This window comes from Primulina eburnea, chromosome 13, assembly GCF_022965805.1.
Source record: "Primulina eburnea isolate SZY01 chromosome 13, ASM2296580v1, whole genome shotgun sequence".
In the NCBI taxonomy this organism is placed as follows: domain Eukaryota; kingdom Viridiplantae; phylum Streptophyta; class Magnoliopsida; order Lamiales; family Gesneriaceae; genus Primulina; species Primulina eburnea.
In genome coordinates, this window is record NC_133113.1 from 18,515,267 (window position 1) to 18,536,468 (window position 21,202).

General features: G+C 34.3%; 1 pseudogene; it reads left to right on the forward strand.

The window, feature by feature from the left end:
- The first annotated feature begins 481 nt into the window (after positions 1-481).
- Positions 482-20,891, forward strand: LOC140810332 (uncharacterized; annotated as a pseudogene).
- Positions 20,892-21,202: the final 311 nt, after the last annotated feature.

The following is a 21,202-nucleotide window of genomic DNA, read 5'->3' on the forward strand; positions in this document are numbered from 1 at the left end:
TTGGAAATGGGTGGGAAAAATAAGAACTTTTAGTGACATTGATTAAAAACGTCATTATAACATATCTAATTTAATATTTTTTTTATTAAAAATTTTATGTGTAACCAATGTCATGATATGTATGTAATAACGACATTATTTTAAAAATGTCACTAAGAAAATGTCAGTATAGCCATTTTTTCTTGTAGTGTATTAATGAAAATGAATATGATAATGAAATTGAAACAATTGTGGAAGAAAATATACAAGAAGAAAACTTAAGCCAACAATCTGAAGTTTTTTCAATAGAAAGTTTAGAGTCTAAAAATAATTTTAAAGAAGATGATAGTACAAAACTTGAACTAAAAGTTTTACCATTAGAATTGAAATATGTATTTCTTGGTGAAAATAAAACATTTCCTGTTGTAATTTGTTCCACTCTTTTGCCAAATTAAGAAGAAGATTTGATTAAATTACTTAAAAAATATAAAAATGCAATTGGATGGACTTTGAAGATATAAAAGGTATGAATCCTTTAATTTGTACACATAAAATTCATTTGGAAGAGAATGCTAAAACATATCAACAACCACAAAGAAGGTTAAATCCACGTATGAAGGAAGTTGTTAAGAATGAAGTATTAAAACTATTAGACGCTGGAATTATCTATCCAATTTCAGATAGTAAATGGGTAAGTCCAACACAAGTAGTACCTAAAAAGTCAGGCATCACTGTTATAAAAAATGAAAAGGGAGAGTTATTACAAGCTAGGATTCCATCTAGTTGGCGTATGTGCATTGATTATAGAAAATTAACTGATGCAACTACAAAAGATCGTTTCTCACTACCATTTTTAGATCAAATTCTAGAAAAAAGTAGCAGGAAATTCTTATTATTGTTTTTATGATAGGTATTCGGGGTATTATCAAATACCTATATCATTAGAAGATTAAGAAAAAACTACTTTTACTTGTCCTTTTGGAACTTTTGCATTTAAAAGAATGCCATTTGGTTTATGTAATGCTCCGGCTACTTTTCAAAGATGCATGTTAAGTATTTTCAGTGATATGATTGAAGAATATGTAGAAGTTTTTATGGATGATATAACTGTTTTTGGAAACTCATTTGAAAATTGTCTTAAAAATCTAGAAGAAGTATTAAAAAGATGTGAAGAAAAAAATCTTGTTTTAAATTGGGAAAAATGTCATTATATGGTTAAATCTGGGATTGTTTTAGGACATGTGATATCTGAAAAAGGAATTGAAGTTGATAAAGCCAAAGTTGATGTTATTGCTAATTTAACATCACCAAAAATGGTCAAAGAAGTTCGATCATTCTTGGGTCATGCAGGATTTTATAGAAGGTTTATAAAAAAATTCAGCATAATATCTAAACCAATTTCAAATCTTTTAACAAAAGATACACAATTTGAATGGACTCAGAAATGTGAAAATGCTTTTAAAAAAATTATTAATCTTTTAGTTACATAACCTATTTTACAACCTCCAGATTGGTCTTTACCATTTGAATTAATGTGTGATGCAAGTGATTATGCTATAGGAGCTGTGTTAGGACAAAGAAAAGAAGGAAAACCTTATGCAATTTATTATGTTAGTAGAACCTTAAATAGTGCCCAAATAAATTATTCAACTACTGAAAAAGAATTACTTTTAGTAGTATTTGCATTAGATAAATTTCGATCTTATTTAATTGGTTCTACTACTATTGTTTACACCGATCATTCTGCCATAAAATATTTATCAAATAAACAAGATGCTAAGCCAAGATTAATACGGTGGATTTTATTGTTACAAGGATTTGATATTATAATTAAAGATAAAAAGAAAAAGAAAATGTTGTAGCCGATCATTTATCTAGAATAATGACTGAATCATCTCATAATGAAATACCAATAAATGAAAATTTTCCAGATGATCAGTTGTTTTATGCTACTATTATGCCTTGGTTTGCTAACATTGTAAATTTTCTTGTGACAAATAAAATGCCTTCTCATTGGAATTCACAGGATAAGAATAAATTCTTGATAGAAGTTAAAAAATTTTATTGGGATGATCCTTACTTATTTAAGTATTGTCCTGACCAAATTTTTCGACGATGCATACCCGACAATGAAGTAAGTAATGTTATTAAATTTTGTCATTCTGAAGCATGTGGAGGTCATTTTTCATCCAATAAAACAGCTACAAAAATCTTACAATGTGGATTTTATTGACCGTCTTTATTTAAAGATACGCATTTATTTTGCAAATCTTTTGAAAATTGTCAGAAGATGGGATCAATTTCAAAACGAAAAATGATGCCTTTGAATCCAATCATAATTATTGAAATATTTGATAGTTGGGGGATAGATTTTATGGGTCTATTTCCATTATCTTTTGGATATACGTACATTTTAGTCGCTGTTGATTATATTTCAAAATGGATTGAAGCAATTGCATGTAGAACTAATGATCATAAAGTTGTTATAAAATTTTTAAAAGAAAATATTTTTAGCCGATTTGGAATACCTAGAGCAATAATTAGTGATGGGGGAAGTCATTTTATAAATAAATCATTTTCTTCTTTGTTAAGAAAATATGGCATTACACATAAAGTTTCTACCCCATATCATCCTCAAAGTAATGGTCAAGTTGAACTTGCAAATAGAGAAATAAAACAAATTTTAGAAAAAAACAGTTAATCCAAATCGAAAAGATTGGTCTTTAATATTAACTGATGCATTATGGGCATATAGAACTACATTTAAAACATCATTAGGGATGTCACCATATAGGTTAGTTTTTGGTAAGCATTGTCATTTATCGGTTGAACTTGAACATAAAGCTTATTGGGCAATTAAAGCATTTAATATTAATTTAGATGATGCATCTGAATTAAGAAAATTGCAAATAAATGAACTTGAATAATTAAGAAATGATGCATATGAAAATTCAAAGATTTATAAAGATAAAACTAAAGCCTTTCATGATAAAAATATTATGAGAAAGTCATTTGAAATTGGACAAAAAGTTTTGCTTTATAATTCTCGTTTGCATTTATTTCCAGGTAAACTGTAATGCCCGGAAAGTTAATCTTATTAATCTGTAATTATTGATTTATAATTTGATATGATTACGAGAGGATTAACCGGGACACGAAATGAGATTTCATATGGATTGTGTACGTTTGGGCAGAAACGTTGGCGCCCGAGCGGTAGAAAATGACCGCCCGAGCGCCAATGCTCAATAGGAAAATGTCTCGGACAGAAGAGGTGGCGCCCGAGCGGTAGTTTACGACCGCTCGAGCGCCAGTGCGTGTCAAGCCGAGTGTTTGGGCAGAGGATGTCGCGCTCGAGCGATAATTTATCACCGCCCGAGCGCGAGCCATGCAGAAGGAAAATTTGACATTTGTATTGATGCATGTACGTGAGTATATATATATATATATATATATATATATATATATATATATTTATATATATATATATATATTTATATATATATATATATATACAAGAAACGAAAATCTTCAGAAACAAAAGGAAAAAGAAATTGAGAAAAGCTGCTATGAAGTTGTGAAAAATCCTTACGCCTTTTCTGAGAAATCCGTCCGTCTGATTTTGAATCTGACTTCGGTATTGAGTTCCTATCGACGTAGGCTACAACTGGACGTAAGTTTTACTACGTTTTGACATGTTTTAGAATTATGATATTGTCAGAATTGAAAGGAACTCATATATGTTGTTCTTGATATGTTAGACATCATAGAATCGAAGTCAGATTAAGAAACAGACTGATTATGGAATTGTTATGATTTTCTGAAGTTAATTGATTGAGATATGATATCAGATTGTATTGGTATCGATTATGAATTGAGAGAATTGTTATCTGGTGATGTGGTATTAACGGGGATACTGAGTTTGTACCGTTGTACCATTGATTTGAATTAAATCAAAAAGTAATCAGATTGGTATTGATTTGAAAGGTATACTGATATGAGATTATTAGTATTGTCATTGCCAGACAGGCATGTGAGTTCAGGATATCGACTGAGCCAGAAACCGACGAAAGAAAGGTATAAGTCAATGTGGTATTGGGAGATCGACTTGAGTCAGCTTGGACTTGAGTTTCCCTAAATCACATACTTTACTTTATTGCATTGATATTCCATTGATTTGATTGATATACTTGTTCTCTTGATTATAGATAGCAGGTATTAGACGAGTAGTCTTATGATAGAAGTGCCTGATAGTGGTGGGATCACCACGGGCACATTGCACGATGTCATGAGATATTGTATTGGCGGAAGTGCCATAGTCTGCTACTGGATAATTGGCTATCGATGTGGATAGAATTATAGCTCATTCTATTACTGGTGATCAGTATTGTATCGATGTGGATAGAATTATAACTTCTTCTATTACTGTTGATCGATGTTATATCGATGTGGATAGAATTGGAGTTTCTTCTATTACTGGTGATCGATACTATACTGATGTGGATAGAAACAGAGCTTCTCTATTACTGGTGATCGATACTATATCGACGTGGATAGAACTGGAGTCTTTTCTATTACTGTTGGTCGATATGGAATGCCAATGTCTGGAAACCGGGATCCCTAGGCTAGGATTGAATCTAGTCTGAGTCGTGGAGTCACGAGCATTGTCGACAGTTTGATATTGATTATGTTTCAGATTTTGATACATATATTTGTTACCTGATTACATGCTTTATATTTGTTTATATGATTGCATGTTTCGTTGATTTATACTGGGATTATATTCTCACCGGAATTATCCGCCTGTTGTCTTGTCTGTATGTGTACATGACAACAGGTGGGACAGGTACAGGGTTGAGGAGATGAAGAAAGATCGTGATTAGAGTGGAGATTCCGGACTTTGATTATGATGTATAATAGGGGTGGAACACTTGACATTAGTTGTTAAACCTTAGTTTAGTTTGAATGCATGCAGTACAGGACTTGTATTGTATTTTATATACTGAGATGTATATATGTTTGATTTCACTACGTTCCGCATTTAAAAAAAAAATTTAGACCCTGTTTTAATTGATTAATTAGTCCCAATTATGATTAAGAACTTGATTAGCGTCCGGGTCCCCACATAAACTAAGATCGAGGTGGTCAGGACCATTTATAGTAAAATTTGTTTATCCTCATGGTGCTGTTGATATTGAAAATCCTAAAAATAATGACGTGTTTAAAGTTAATGGGCAAAGACTTAAGCCTTTTATAGAAAATGAAATTCTTAATAATGAGTTTATGCCTTTATATGATCCACGATAGTTGTTTGATATTTTCATTTTGTTTTGCAGATTCTAGTTCATTTCCTGATTAAGTGGCGGATAACGGTACTCCGTGACTGTTTAAGTCGGTTTCTTCAGTTTTCCCAAAATAATTGAAATAATAATAATAATAATAATAATAATAATAATAATAATAATAATAATAATAATAATAATAATAATAATAATATGGATGCGTGTATTATGAATCTTCGTAAATATTTTGCTTGTTTACCTGATAATGCGTTGAAAAAAATTTATAAAGCTAGATGTGAGCGGCTAAGGTTGATGATGTCATATGGCATACCGAATGATGTCCATTTGATAATAGAATCAAAAGTCTGATTGGTTGGGGAAGCAAGCGAATTAATAATAAGACATATGCCAGGATTTGGTAAAACCACATATGCCAAAAAGCGAAGAGCTAAACGTATAGGTGGATGTCATAAATGTGAAGGTGGACTTGTAAGGGAAAATGCAAAAATGTTGGAATGACATCAATGAATAGAGAAGATAAAATTTTATTCATTAAGAATGGTCTGAGTAAAGAGCCTTTGGATAATTTTCTAGAGGTTCTTGATACGCATTCTAGTGGGTTGTGCAAAATGAACTTCTTAAACTATGGTGGCAATTTCAACAGGAGGAATATCAATATGGACGGTGGAATCAGCCTTACAAAGATCCTACTGTAGTAACGCATATCTATTTAGATAAGTAAATATATATACACAATTTCGTCTTGGGAATCTGACGTTAAAAGACCCTGTTTGCCAATTTATAAGAAAATTGGATGGGAAGCATATCCTCGACTCATAGAAGGCGTTGAAACCGTTACTGAACGTAAAATCAGAGGAAGATGTGAGCCACAATCACAACTACGCTGTATATATTTGTTTTAATTTTGTTATTTTTATTTTCTTTTAATAATAATAATTTCCTGTTCAAATATTGACTTTTGGCATGTTACGCTTATAAATTCATATGCTGTGATCTAACAATTACAGAAAACATATTTCTCAACACGTCCACGGTAAGTAAAATAAAAAATATTTGTGTATTTTGTGGATCTATTGCAGGAAAAGATTCAATTTATGAACAAGTAGCAGAAAATCTTGGAATAACACTTGCTAGAAAAAAGATTCATTTGGTATATGGTGGTGGTAAAGTTGGCCTCATGGGAAAAGTTACAGAAGCTGCGCATGCAGGTGGAAGTGAAGTTTTAGGCATTATTCCGATTACCTTAGCCAATCTTACAGGACCAACAATAGGAGAAGAAATGAAAGTGGACAACATGTATGAACGAATTACTCAAATGATTGAACATTCAGATGCTTTCATTGCTTTGCCAGGAGGTTTCGGTACTTTGGAAGAAATATTTCATACTGTTTGTTGGGCACAATTAAATATCCACAATAAGCCAATTGGTTTGTTAAATGTTAACAATTATTATGATAAACTGTTATCGTTTCTTGATGATGTTGTGGAACATGGATTTATTTCATTAGCTTCGCGAAGGATGTTAGTTTCTGCTACAAGTGAAGGTGAACTTATTGATTTACTGCAAGGATTTAGTCATGAACCAGATCCATCCTTATCTCAACTTAATTGGCCAACATCCAAGAGTAAGAAAAGAAAATTCATGTGATGCTAAACTTGTGATTCAACTGTATGTTTTAATGTTTTTCTTTAAGGTATGAATAATTTCTTCTTCTTCACCTCTTAGTTTTTTTTTATATAAAAATTAAAATATATACTTATATATAGTAATAGTAAAAATAATTTTTAGTTCAATGTCGAGTAAAGGTGTCAGTAAAATGCACCTGAGACGCATTAGTTAATAATTATTGGAAAATCACAATACACTAGATTTTAATATTCATTAATTATATTCAAAATTAAGACTAAAAAAAAATTAGTTTTTCATATGTACCAATTTATATATTTATTTTGTGATCAATTAATATAAAATATATAATAGATGTGTTCATATATATATATATATATATATATATATATATATATATATATATAATTGTATGTGTTTTGAAATAAAATAATTTCTAAAATTTTTATGAGAATATAGTTAAAAGATATGGTTGTTAACATGTATAATTGAAAGAATTCTTTTGTAAAAGTATAATATATACTCACACATCTTTTGTGAGTGAGTGGTGAGAAATGAGAAAACAATTAATAAACTTTTATTGATTATTAAAAAATGGTTAATTACAAGAATATAACTCCCCTAAAAAAATATTTATTGAAAAAAGAAAAAGAGAAGTAAATATATAACGGACTGCAAAATACTTTATTCATTGTAATTTTTTTTAGATTTGATTGATGTACTATCAATGTGTTCTAAAAACATCAATATTGTCTTAAAAAAAAGATTTGTTTGTGCTAGATAAGTTTCAAAGATAGTCGGATGTATCCGTTATATAAATTTATATATATATTTATGTTAGAATGTTTGGATAAAAAATTTTATGTTATTGTAAAATTTTGCAGTCACGTTATTTAAAAAAAACAATAAAAAAAGAAAAAAAGGGGATTTTATTCTTTGTTTTCAATATTAGTTTAATTAATTGTCTGCTTTAATACTTAGCCTGTTTCAATGGGAGTTAATATTCATTCCAACTCCATGAGTGAAAACTAGCTATTCCTTAAACATTTTAACCTGAAAGAATATATGGAGTTGAGGCTTTTACAATAATATTCTTGATATTATACATGTTATGGTGGGTGGTGTGAATTATCTTTTTGATTATATTATTATAAAAAAATTTAGAAATTTAAAAAAAATATATATATATATATATTGTTACTTTATATATTATGTGAAAATAAGAATAATAATAAAAACACATCTAATTATATATTATTATATTAAACGAAATATATATATATATATATATATATATATATATATATATCGGTATATGATTTTGTTTTTAATGAATATGTTTGTATTTGAATATATATGAGGAATAAAGAATCTAGGTTGTGATTTTCCAATAAATTTTATTACTAAGGGACTAGTAATAAGATAGTGTCGGGGTGTGATGAAACTTAAAATTAATAATTTATTATATGATAAAACCTGTATTTTAAAATTTAAGTTTCATTAAAATTATAAAATTATGTTATTTTAGTATTGTTTGTTTATATTTAATTGTCTTACTAAATATGTTTTATTTTCAGGTTTTCTACGTGTTGGTAAAATAATGATAACTCAATCTAGAAAATTCAAATGGATGTGACTCAGACATGTTTGGAATCCTTGAGAAATTATCTACAATTTTGCAAAATACATGATTGCCTAAAAATTCATTAAGATGATCAAATTGTGCAAATATCAAAAGGAGGACAAATTTACTTTTACTACGACCAGCATATAGTAAAAAGATCATAACTATTTCAATATTTAACCAAATGAGGTTAACTAAGTGGCCAAATTCATCTACAGACAATTCCCCACATGTTTGCCGTTTTGAGCATAGTCAAATTCGGTGATTAAAGTCGTGGAACAAAGCATTGAAAGAAGGGACATGGAATTGAACTTGGAGGAGACAAAGAATACTATTGCAACTACATGGCATTAATAAAAATTTTGACCCTTTCTCTCATTTGGCCTATAAATAGAGGCCTTGTGCTAGCTTGAGAATCATTCTATCTCATTGTAAAATATAGTGTGAGTGTGTATCAAAGTTCTAAGTTCCAATATATTTTCTTTCATGTTCTCAACTATGAGTGATATTTTAGTGTTGATCAAAAGTAAGCTTATGGCAAGCTAAATCTATTATGTCAAGATGAAGAGGATGCATTCTTGGTGAAGTAAGATTGTTATATTTTGTATATTCTTTCTTTATTTATTTTCATTTAGCTAACTTATTTTTATTGTAGGTATAAAAATGAATTATTTGTTGTTATCAATTTACATCAAATGCTTGATATCATTAAAGTGGTTATCTTGATTTGTTGTTTAATTTTGATACAATAAATATTTCATCGCTTATTATTATTATTATATATATATATATATATATATATATATATATATATATATATATATTTATATAATAATATTATATTATTTCATTTAGACGATAGCATGGCTCTGCCGGTTGTTCTAAATGAAATATTATGATTTAATACTAACATCTAACAATCTAACATTTACTTTATCGCAACTAACTTTTATTTTTCGCATCTAACTTTTACTTTCTTGCAACTAACTTTTTCTTTTCCGCAACTAACATTTACTTTATCGCAACTAACTTTTACTTTACCGCAACTAACTTATTAAATCAATATATTTCATTTAGGCAATAGCGTGGCTCTGCCGGTTGTTATAAATGAAATATAATGATTTAATTTAACATTTACTTTATGCAATTATTTATTTATATAGTTATAATTATAATCATAGGTACCATATATAAAATATCGGTTAATTCGGTATTTTCTATAGTGGGAACTATATTATATTACGTGTGTGTTTAATTTTCTTGGAACTATTATTTATGGTGGTTTCTTTTGTTTTAATTTTAGTTAAACAATATTACATAAACCAAGAATAAATCCTCAAGCATTGACAAAATTTATAATTTGTAAACTTCATTCTTGCATTTGGTAATCTATAAATTAATAAATTTAAACTCAAAACAACCTCTCTGTGGATCGATCTCGTATTTACGAAATATATTACTTGCAGACAACCTACACTTGGGTGAATTATTATTTAAGTAGTAGCAACTATAGACACTGGAATACCATGCAGTTTAACTATTTCTCGAATATATAGCTCCGCATACTGAGTCATGGAGAAAGTCGTCTTTACTGGTAGGAAACGTGCCGATTTACTAAGATGGTCTACTATCACTCAAATGGCATTGAGTCTTTTTAGTCTTTTTTGGCAATCCTACCACGAAACCCATAGTAATATTCTCACACTTCCACTCGAGAATAGAGAGTGGTTGAAGCATTCCTAGTCGTAAGGTCCAAAAATAAGACGACGTAATCCAATTACATGCAAATATAGGGAAAATGAAAAATATCTAATTAATAGATTTTAATATCTATATTGATTATGTTGATATGTTTATATAATTTTAAGTATTTTTCTACTTGAATGCATTAAACTGTATTTTTAATGGTTATCGAGATGCGATCGAGGAACGGAGACCGAGTGCAGGAAAATGGAAAATATTTTTATTAAAAAAATATTTTTAATTATTTAAAATAAGGTTGATTCTTGTTATTATTTTTGAAAATTAGGAGTTTGGAGGTGATTTTATATGCCGAGACATAAATTTTATCGGTATTCGATTTTTAACAAAAATACGAACTTTTAGACAACTCGGCAAATAATTTCACGAAATTTCCTAAACGAAATAATTTTTAAATGCACAATTGGGCCTAGCATAGCTTACTAATGGGCCCAAGCCCTTGCACACAAGTTTATTATCAATATTTAAGCCCAAACCCCATACCATTAGTTCATAAACCCACGCCCCCTCACCCCTATGAATACAAGGACTCTCTTCCTCAATCAAATACACAGCACACACGAGATATTGCAAGAGGAAAGCATCGAAAGGGAATTCAGCCAAGATCTTTCGTCGCTGTTCTTCGCATCATCAATGGATTTTCGTGTGTAAAATACGCAAATGCACACTATATTTCTTCCTTTACTCATCTGTAACACCCTAAGTATGTATTTGATATAATTTTCATGAAAACAAGTTACCCTTTTATTATTTTCGTTTTGTGCAAAACATGTGTTTTAAAATATGGGTTTTGCACCAAAACTTGTCTATTACTTACATGAAGGGGCTGCCATGATTAAGGAATGTATATGGAACGTTTTGAAATGAGTTAAGGGTCCTAGAATGCACATTGGTAGGCTGCACATGAATTGGAAACAAGATGGAACCATGGATGCACGATTTTGTGTCAAGGGCTCAGTTAAGAGGTTAAACCATGCATGGCTCGGCTGGGGCGCGACCAGGGCTTGGCTGGGACATGGTTGGGTCAGGGACGGTGTAGAGCTCAAAATCAGTACACATAAAACTCATGAATTTATTTAATTGTTAAAATTTAAACATTTTTTAGCGGTACATGATTTATAATTTGCATTATTTAAAATTATTCATTCTTACGTGATGTACGTTAAAATGCTTTCCCGAGTTTTATGCTTCAGGTGATTATTAGATGCGGGATCAAGGAAAAGAGACCGGCAACGATTTTGACGAATTTAAAATGCGTATTTTATTTTAAGTTAGTATTGAGGCATTTTAAATTATTTATTAAGTTTTTAGCATTTTAAAGCCTAAATTTATTTATTAGGTGATTCTAAGATTTCAAACTCTTAAAGTTTATCAACCGCGTATTTTATTTTAGTTAGGAGAATTTTTGTAAAGCTAGTGTTTGTGTAATGCCCAAGATTTTTATCCTGTTAATTCGAGATGATTAATTTATGAATTGATGTGATTATGAAAGGCCCAACCGAGACACGAATTGAGATTGCATGTGACATTGTATGTGCGAGGACCGAAGGTCTCGCGCATATGCGCGGCACCGATGCATGCATATGCGCGAGACAGGCAGAGAACCTAACGCATATGCGCGGAACTGATGCGCACATATGCTCGGGTATGGCAGAGGACCTCGCGCATATGCGCGAGTTGCCGAGACTACACGCACCGAGACACAATGTCTCGCGCATATGCGCCGAGGAGGGTCGCGCATATGCGGGAGACGTGCAGATCCAAGAATGATCCACTTGGCTTCACCATGCATATAATATGTACATTCCCTCAGTCCTTGAGGTTCAGCAGCAAAAGAATTCGAAGAACGTTTCAGAAAGCTCCGTGAAAATCCGTCCGTGAAAATACGCCTTTTATTTTAAGAATTTGAAGGTTGCGCAAAATCCGTCCGTCAGAATTTAGATCTGAACATATTTCTGTGATCCTTTCGTTATAGGCTTCGACAAGACGTAAGTTTTCTCATGTTTTGATATGATTTGAAAATATGCTAATGAAGGAATCGGATATGATTCATATATGGTGTTTTTGATATAGTAGACATCGTATAATCGAAACTAGATTGAAGAACAAATACCGTATGAAATTGTTATGATTTTCAGAATGGATTTGATTGAGATTTGATATCAGATTTGTATTGTTATCGATTATGAGTTGTGGGAATTGATATCTGTTGATTTGTATTGCTGGGTATATTGAGATTATGCGGTTATGCCGTTGAAACAGAATTAGATTGTGTTTTGAGTATATCTGGTATTGATTGAGATATATGTTGATATTGCATTCCTCGAATATGTTATTCCAGATTGATATTGAAGATTTCAAAGACTGAACAGAGCCGAAACCCCGACGAAAGAAAGGTATAATCAATGTTACCTGGGAAATCGACTTGAGTCAGATTTGATTTGAGTTTCCCTAAACCACATAATTGTTTGTTATTGTTTTAATACCTTTGTATTAGTTGATTATATATGCTTATTCTATTGACTTATAGAATAACAGTAAATAGAAGATAGATTACGAGAACAAGTCATTGGCAGAGGTGCCAAGTCTGTGGCAGAGGTGCCTAGACATTGGATGATTGGTTTATATCGATGTTTCTTAGAAGTAGATCTACTTCTATTGCTGAGATTCTATATGATATGCCAATGTACAGGAATCAAGATCCCTAGACTAGACTAGATCAGAGTCAAGTCAGAGATATGAGTTTGAGTTACAGTTTTATATCATTTCATGTTTCAAATTGATACATGTTATTGATGATTATTATGCTTTCTTATATGCTTTTATATGATTGCATGTATACATTGTTTATACTAGGAATATTATTCTCACCGGAGTTATCTGGCTGTTGTTGTCTTTGTATGTGTGCATGACAACAGGTGGGACAGGATCAGGGTCAAGACGAGGATGAGAGATTATATTTTAGCGTGGAGATTCGGACCCAAAAGTAGAGTTGTTTTCATTATCTAATATGTAGTGAAAGAACAGTAGTTGTTACGACATACTGTAGTACAAGACTTGTACTTTTATTTTGACATGTATATCAGACTGATTCTATTATGTTCCGCACTTGTATTTTTTTAAAAAAATTTAGACCCAGTTTATTTAATTGATCTAATTATTCCCAAGAACGATTAAAAAATGAATTAACGTCCGAGTCCCCACAGTTTGATTAAATTTTTTTAAATAGCATGTTAATTATTTTATTAAGCATTTCGCCCCTAATTATCTAAATTAAACACACACACGTTAATCACTGAAAACACATGCGCACACACATTCTCACCCACACACACCTACACTACACACACACACACATTTCATCACTTTCTCATTTCAGTTTTTTTTTTAAAGAAAATTTAGGGTTATCAGAGTTCATAGCATCCGCCCTTTTCCTCTACAATTTTTCAGCATATTCTCGTCCACTTTTTTTCAAGAAAATTGTGCCACATTCGTCCCGGATCAACCCTCGCATCTTTCTCGCTTTGCTATCATCATTTCGGTATTTTTAAAGATCAAGGCATGTATATTCTATTGTTTCTGCATCGATCTCATCATATTATGTGTTGCAATGTTTATTATGCGTGAAAATCCCTATATGATGTGAAAAAGTTGGAGCAAAAAAGTTAGAAATGATTTTTAGATCCAAATTCTTAGATCTAAAAACGTTTCTGCTGTCATTTTGATTACTATGAATATTCGATCGATTTCTGGAAAGGTTTTCAATATATAAAACGTAGTACTTTTTGATATCTTCGATTTGACAATATATTCATAATTTTTGAACAAGAAATGAGTGAGATATGATCGTTTTTGTGGGATTGATCAATCTGCGATTTTCTGAAAATGTGTGTTTGACGTGTTCCTGAAGTTTATTTGTTTCAGGCTTCGTTGGGGACCGTTTGGGTGATTGCTGCTGCGTTTAGTTATATTGAGTATGAGGTTGGGATGATTTTTGGTGCTTCGTTCCGTGTCGATAGGTACTTGGTTGCATTAGAAGTCATAGGAAACGTGTTGGTGTCAAAATGTTGTGTTCACGGGTTTGTTGTGCGTCGTTGTTTTTGGGCATTGTGTGAGTTTGGAACATTGCCAAAGCGTTTAGGTTGAGTCTCGTTGCATCTGTACGGGTCGTTTGGGCGTGAATTTTAAAATTTACATCAAAATGTGTCCTTTTGGTTGGTTGTGCGCAGGGTTAGCGCCACAGCCCTCACCAGGGAGTGCCGCATCGCCCGATCTACGCAAGTCTAGCGCCGTGGCACTGCCCTTGTGTTGCCGCAGCGCTATACATGCGGCATTGCTAGCGCCTAGCCACTAGGCAATCCCTCAGCGCAGCGCTGTCCAGCGCCTAGGCGCTTGTCCATGACTTTTAAACCACTATTTTTAGGTCCATGTCTTCCATGTTTGGGAAAAGTTCACACTTCATATTGAGATTGTTTTGTGGTTTGATGTCATGCTTTAGTATGACGATTAGATGAGGTCAAGTCCCGAGTGATTTAGAACGTCATAAGTAAATTGTCAATTCGGGTGGTGAGCATGACTATTACGTCTAAGTTATGAAAAATTAAATGCATGTAACCATGTTAGTATGTGCACCAGTGGCCCCAAGCGAGACCCAATGAATCTCTCGACGTCATGTAAGTATGTTCGACATGCAAAAGAAAATGTTTTATGTTTTTGAGGTATATTAAATGTCTTGTGACCAATTATGAACGGGTTTGGAAGTCGGTGAACGCGGCCGATGACCTCTCCACCTCGGTAAAGCCTGACCGGGTTTAGATCAGGATTGGAAACGGTAAAGCATGATCAGGGATCAATTCACCTGATAAAGCATGACCAGGGATCTCGGTAGTGGATTTTCTCTGCCAGCCCTGTACAGTGGTTTAGTATGATCAGGCGCAATTATGTATGGTCACTGGCTTTGAAAAATATCTCTGCACAAAATGATGAAGTTTATGCATGTTAAAATATGTATAATACAAGTATGTTTATGAAAAGTTTTACTATGATGGCACGTCAAAGTTTATGTTATTACGTTCAAGTTCAAGTATGTACGTTCTACTTTAAAGATGCATGTAGTTTTATTATGTATTACTTGTTACTTCCAGTTTATACATGTTGAGTCTTTAGACTCGCTAGACTTGATCAATGCAAGTGAGGACGAGTATGAGGAGACGAGAGGTGGGGACCAATGAGCCGGCTCAGTCTGCGTAGGAGGCTAAACCCGAGGACTACCTATGTTTTAAGAACTTTATGCATGTTGTTTCAAATACTCTGATTTTCTACGAGATTGTTTACATTGTTTAAATGTTTACCTTTTCTTAAACTTTGTTTATAATTGTTTCTATTTCAAATATTTTTGGACGAGCATATTATTTTTATCGAAGTTTGGAAGTTAATGTTGTAGTGGATATAGGGGCGAGGCCCAGACCAGTTATTCACACAATTTGGGGGGAATAATGTTGTAGTGGATACAGGGGTGAGGCCCAGACCAAAGCAGTTTATGAGAGGTTTAAGAGAATGGACCCAAAGGAGTTCTCAAGGACTACTGAACCGATGATAGCTGAGGGATGGATAAGTCCATCTAGGTAATTTTGCATTCATGGAGCTGCAGGATGCAAACAGGGTCAAATGTGCCACTTTTCTACTGACAAGAGACGCCAGATTGTGGTGGGAGAGCGCATCTGTGTCGGTGAACCTGAAAACACTGACGTGGGATGGTTTCAAGCAGGTTTTCTACTACACGTACTTCATTGAGTAAGTAAGCTCCCGCCTGACCAGGGAGTTCACCTATAAGCTACTACCACGGTCAGAGACATCGATCTTGAACTGCAGGGCCACCTAGTTTATACCAATCTGATTGTGTTGTCAATGCCAGAATTTGATATCATCTTGTGTATGGACTGCCTGAAGAAGAAGAAAGTTCTTATTGACTTTTAGAAAAGGTCAGTGTTGGTAAGACCGTTGGGCATGGAGCAGTTTCTCTTTGAGCCAGATAGATGGAGGAGTTTCCCTCTCATGATCTCTTGCATGAAGGCACGAAGATTTATTCATAAGGGGTGTCAGGCTTTCTTGGCCAGAACGTACCCACTTCGCCAATATATGATGTACCAGTAGTCAGAGATTTTCCTGATGACATCACAATCCTTCCACCAGATAGAGAGGTGGAGTTTGCCATTGACCTTGTGCCAGGAAATGTGCCAATATCAAAGGCACCGTACCGTTTAGCTCCAGCTGAGATGTTAGAGCTCAAGCAGCAGATTCAAGAGTTCTTAGATAAAGAATTCATCTGCCCTAGTTTCTAACCATGGGGCGCACCAGTGCTCTTTGTAAAGAAGAAAGATGAGAGAATGAGGTTGTGTATCGATTATCGAGAATTGAACGAGGTAACGATCAAGAATAAATACCAATACCAAGGATCAAGGACTTATTCGATCAGTTGAAGGGAGCTACAACGTTCTCTAAGATAGATCTACGATCATGGTATCATCAGCTGAAGGTAAAATATGCAGATGCTCATAAGATAGCCTTCAGAACCAGATATGGGCATTATGAGTTCTTAGTAATGCTGTTTGGACTGAAGAATGCTCTGGCATTTTTATAGACCTCATTAATCGAGTATTTCAGCCCTACTTATATCAGTTTGTCATAGTGTTCATTGATGACATTCTTATCTACTCGAAGAGCTATGAGGAGCACATTCAGCATTTGGGTACAATTTTGCAGGTCTTGCAGAGTCGCAAATTGTTTTCAAAATTCAGCAAGTGTGAATTCTAGTTGGAGAAAGTATTATTAAGGTGGATCCAGCTAAGTAGTCAAGGAATGGGTTGAGCCGAAGAATGCTTCAGAGATCCGCAGTTTTCTAGGCATAGCAGGCTACTACCGGAAATTTATTCAGGGATTTTCTTAAATAGCAGTTCCAATCACTTCATTGAATAAGAAGAATGCTAAATTCTTATGGAGTAGAGAATGTCAGAAGAGCTTTGATACTTTGAAGCAACCTCTTATTTTAGCGCCAGTGTTAGCCATGCCACCAGGGTAAGGCAATTTTGTGTTGTACACCGATGCTTCTAAGATCGGATTAGGTGTAGTATTGATGCAGCATGGGCGGGTTATAGCATCTGCCTCCATAAGTTGAAGTTGCACGAGAAGAACTACCCGAATCACGATCTCGAGTTAGCTGCCATTGTCTTTGCGTTGAAGATATGGAGACATTATTTGTACGGCGAGATATGCCAGATATTCACTGATAACAAGAGTCTCAAGTATTTCTTCACGCAGAAAGAGCTGAATATGAGACAAAGACAGTGGTTGGAGTTAGTGAAAGACTACTATTGTGAAATTAGCTACCATCCAGGGAAAGCTAATGTTGTGGCAGATGCCCTGAGCAGAAAAGTTGTAGTCGTAGCACAGTTTTCAGTGAAGAGATCTCTTCAGTCAGAGATTTAGAGGTTTGGTTTAGAGGTTTATCCTAAGGGCAGGGCTCCTAAGCTGTCTAATCTAACAAACTAGTCTTCTTTGCTACACCAAATCCGTAGAGGTCAGTTTTCGGTTGAGCAGTTACAGAAATAGAGACTGAAGGATGAAGCCAAGGGCATTGTACTCTACACAGTGTTTGATGGTATTACGAAGTACAGAGGAAGGATGTGGGAGCCTAGTGCTGATTCGATCAGAGAGGATATTATGTCAGAGGCACATGCATCTCCGTATTCCATCCATCCAGGAGGTATCAAGATGTACAAGGATTTAAAGATTTTCTATTAGTGGCCTGGTATGAACCGAGACATCCGTCGATTTGTGTCTAAATGCCTCACTTGTCAGCAAGTGAAAGCAGAGCATCAGAGGCCAGTAGGAATGCTTAAGCCGCTCCATATCTCCGAGTAGAAATGGGAGAACATCGCCATGGATTTCGTTGTTGGTTTGCCGAGGTCAGTTAGATGATCCAATGCCATTTGGGTTATAGTGGACAGACTTACTAAGTCAGCGCATTTCTTACCAGTGAAGACGACATTCTCCATGACTCAGTATGCAGAGCTCTATATCAGAGAGATAGTCCGATTGCACGGGATCCCATTTTCTATTGTGTCAGACAGGGACCAGAGGTTTACATCGTCCATTTGGAAGAGCTTACGTGCATCCATGGGGACGAAGTTACTATTCAGTACATCATTTCGCCCTCAGACAGATGGCCAGTCTGAGCGAGTGATTCAGATTTTGGAAGACTTGGTGCGAGCTTGTGTGATCAATTTCCACGGGAATTGGGAATCAAAGCTACCTCTAGTGGAGTTTACCACTACAACAAAAATTTCCAATCGTCTATAGGTATGCCTCCCTACAAGGCACTGTATGGGAGGAAGTGCAGATCGCCGATTCATTGGGATGAATCGGTGAGAGATCAGAACTTGGTCCAGAGATTGCTCAGCGGACTGCAGATTTGGTGGTCAAGATTCGAGACAGGATGAAGACCGTCCAGAGTCGTCAAAAGAGTTATGCTGAGAAGAGGGGGAGAGATCTCGAATTTGCCGTAGGAGATCACGAAGGGTGTTATGAGGTTTGGGAAGAGAGTCAAGCTGAGGCCGAGATTCATTAGACCGTTCGAAATTCTTGACAGAATTGGGACACTAGCTTATCATGTAATCCTACCTTCGAATTTGGCCAGTGTACACAATGTGTTTCACGTCTCGGTGCTAAGGAAGTACCTAGAAAATTTTTCACATGTTTTGAGTTTTGAACCGTTGCGGTTGGCTCCAGATCTATCGTATGAGGAAATACTTGTCCAAATTCTAGACAGATAGGAACAAAGACTTCGGAACAAAGTGACCAAGTTGGTAAAGGGTTCGGTGGTTGAATCAATCAGTGGAAGATGCCACTTGGGAGGTCGAGGCAGATATGTGAAATCGCTACCCAGAACTATTTGGTAAGACTTAATTTTGAGGAAAAAATTTATCTAAGTGGGGGAAGAATTGTAGAGCCCAAAATCAGTACACGTAAAAGCCATGCATTTGTTTAATTGTTTAAATTATTTATTTAAAATTAAAACGATTTTTTACATGATTTATAATTTTCATTATTTTAAATTATTTATGCTTACGTGATGCACATTAAAATGCCTTCTTGAGTTTCATGTTTCAGGAGATTATTTGATGCGAGATCGAGGAAAAGAGACCACCGACGATTTTGACGATTTTAAAATGCGGTATTTTTTAAGTTAGGATTGGGGCATTTGAAATTAGTTATTAATTTTTTAGCATTTTAAAGCCTAAATTTTTTTATTAAGTGATTTATGATTTTAAACTCTTAAATTTTATCAATCGCATATTTTATTTTAGTTACGGGGACTTCTGTAAAGCTAGTGTTTGATTAAAATTTTTTAAATAGCATGTTAATTATTTTATTAAGCATTTTCCCCTAATTATCTAAATTAAACACACACACACACACACGTTAATCACTTAAAACACACGCACACACACATTCTCACCCACACACAACTACACGACACACACACACATTTCATCACCTTCTCATTTCAGTTTTTTGTTTTCAAGTAAAGTTAGGGTTCTAAGAGTTCAAAGCAGCCGCCCCTTTCCTCTGCAATTTTCCAGCATATTCTCATCCACTTTTCTTCAAGAAAATCGTACCACGTTCATTCCAGATCAACCCTCGCATCGTTCCCGCTTCAGTATCGTCGTTTCGGTATTTCCAAAGATCTAGGCATGTATATTCTATTGTTTCTGCATCAATCTCGTCATATTATGTGTTTTGATATTTATTATGCGTGAAAATCCATGTATGTTCCGAAAAGGTTGGAGAAAAAACGTTTGAAATTATTTTAGATCCAAATTTTTAGATCTAAAAACGTGTCTGCTGTCATTTTGATTAATGCGAAAATTCGGTGGATTTTATGGAAATGTTTTCAACATATAAAACGTAGTACTTTTTGATACCTTCGATTTGACAGGAAATTCTTAATTTTGGACAGGAAAATGATTGAGTTATGATCGTGTTTGTGGGACTGATCAATCTGCAATTTTCTGAAAATGTGTGTTTGAATAGTTACTGATGTTTATTTGATGCAGGCTTTGTTGTGGATCGTTGGGTGATCATTGATGCGTTTATGTATATTGTGTATGAGGTTGGGATGATTTTTGGTGCTTCGTTTTGTCTCGATAGATATTTGGTTGCATTAGAAGTCGTAGGAAACGTGTTGGTGTCAAAATGTCGTGTTCACGGTTTGTGTTGTGTTGTTTGTTGTGCATCATTGTTTTTGGGCATTGTGTGAGTTTGGAACATTGCCAAAGCGTCCTAGGTTGAGTCTCTTTGCATCGGTTTGGGTCGTTTGGGTGTGACTTTTAAAATTTGCATCATAATGTGTCATTTTGGTTGGTTGTGCGCAGGGTTCATGCCGCAGCGCTCACCAGGGAGCGCCGCAGCTCCCGATCTACGCAAATCTAGCGCCGCGACGCTGCTCTTGTGGTGCCGCAGCGCTGGACCTGCTGCATTCATAGCGTCGTGGCGCGCTGCAGCGCTGCGCAGTCTAGCACCTAGGTACTTGTCCATGTAAGTTATGAAAAATTAAGTGCATGTAATCATGTTAGTATATGCAGCAGTGGCCCCAAGTGAGACCCAATGAATCCCCCAACGCCATGTAAGTTTGTTCGGCGTGCAAAAGAAAATGTTTTATGTTTTTTAGGTATGCTAAATGTATTGTGACCAATTATGAATGGGTTTGGAAGTCGGTGAACGTGGCCGAGAACCTCTCCACCTCGGTAAAGCATGACCGAGTTTAGATCAGGATTGGAAATTGGTAAAGCATGACCAGTGACCAATCCACCCGCTAAAGCATGACCGGGGATTTCATGTATGCGGTAGTGG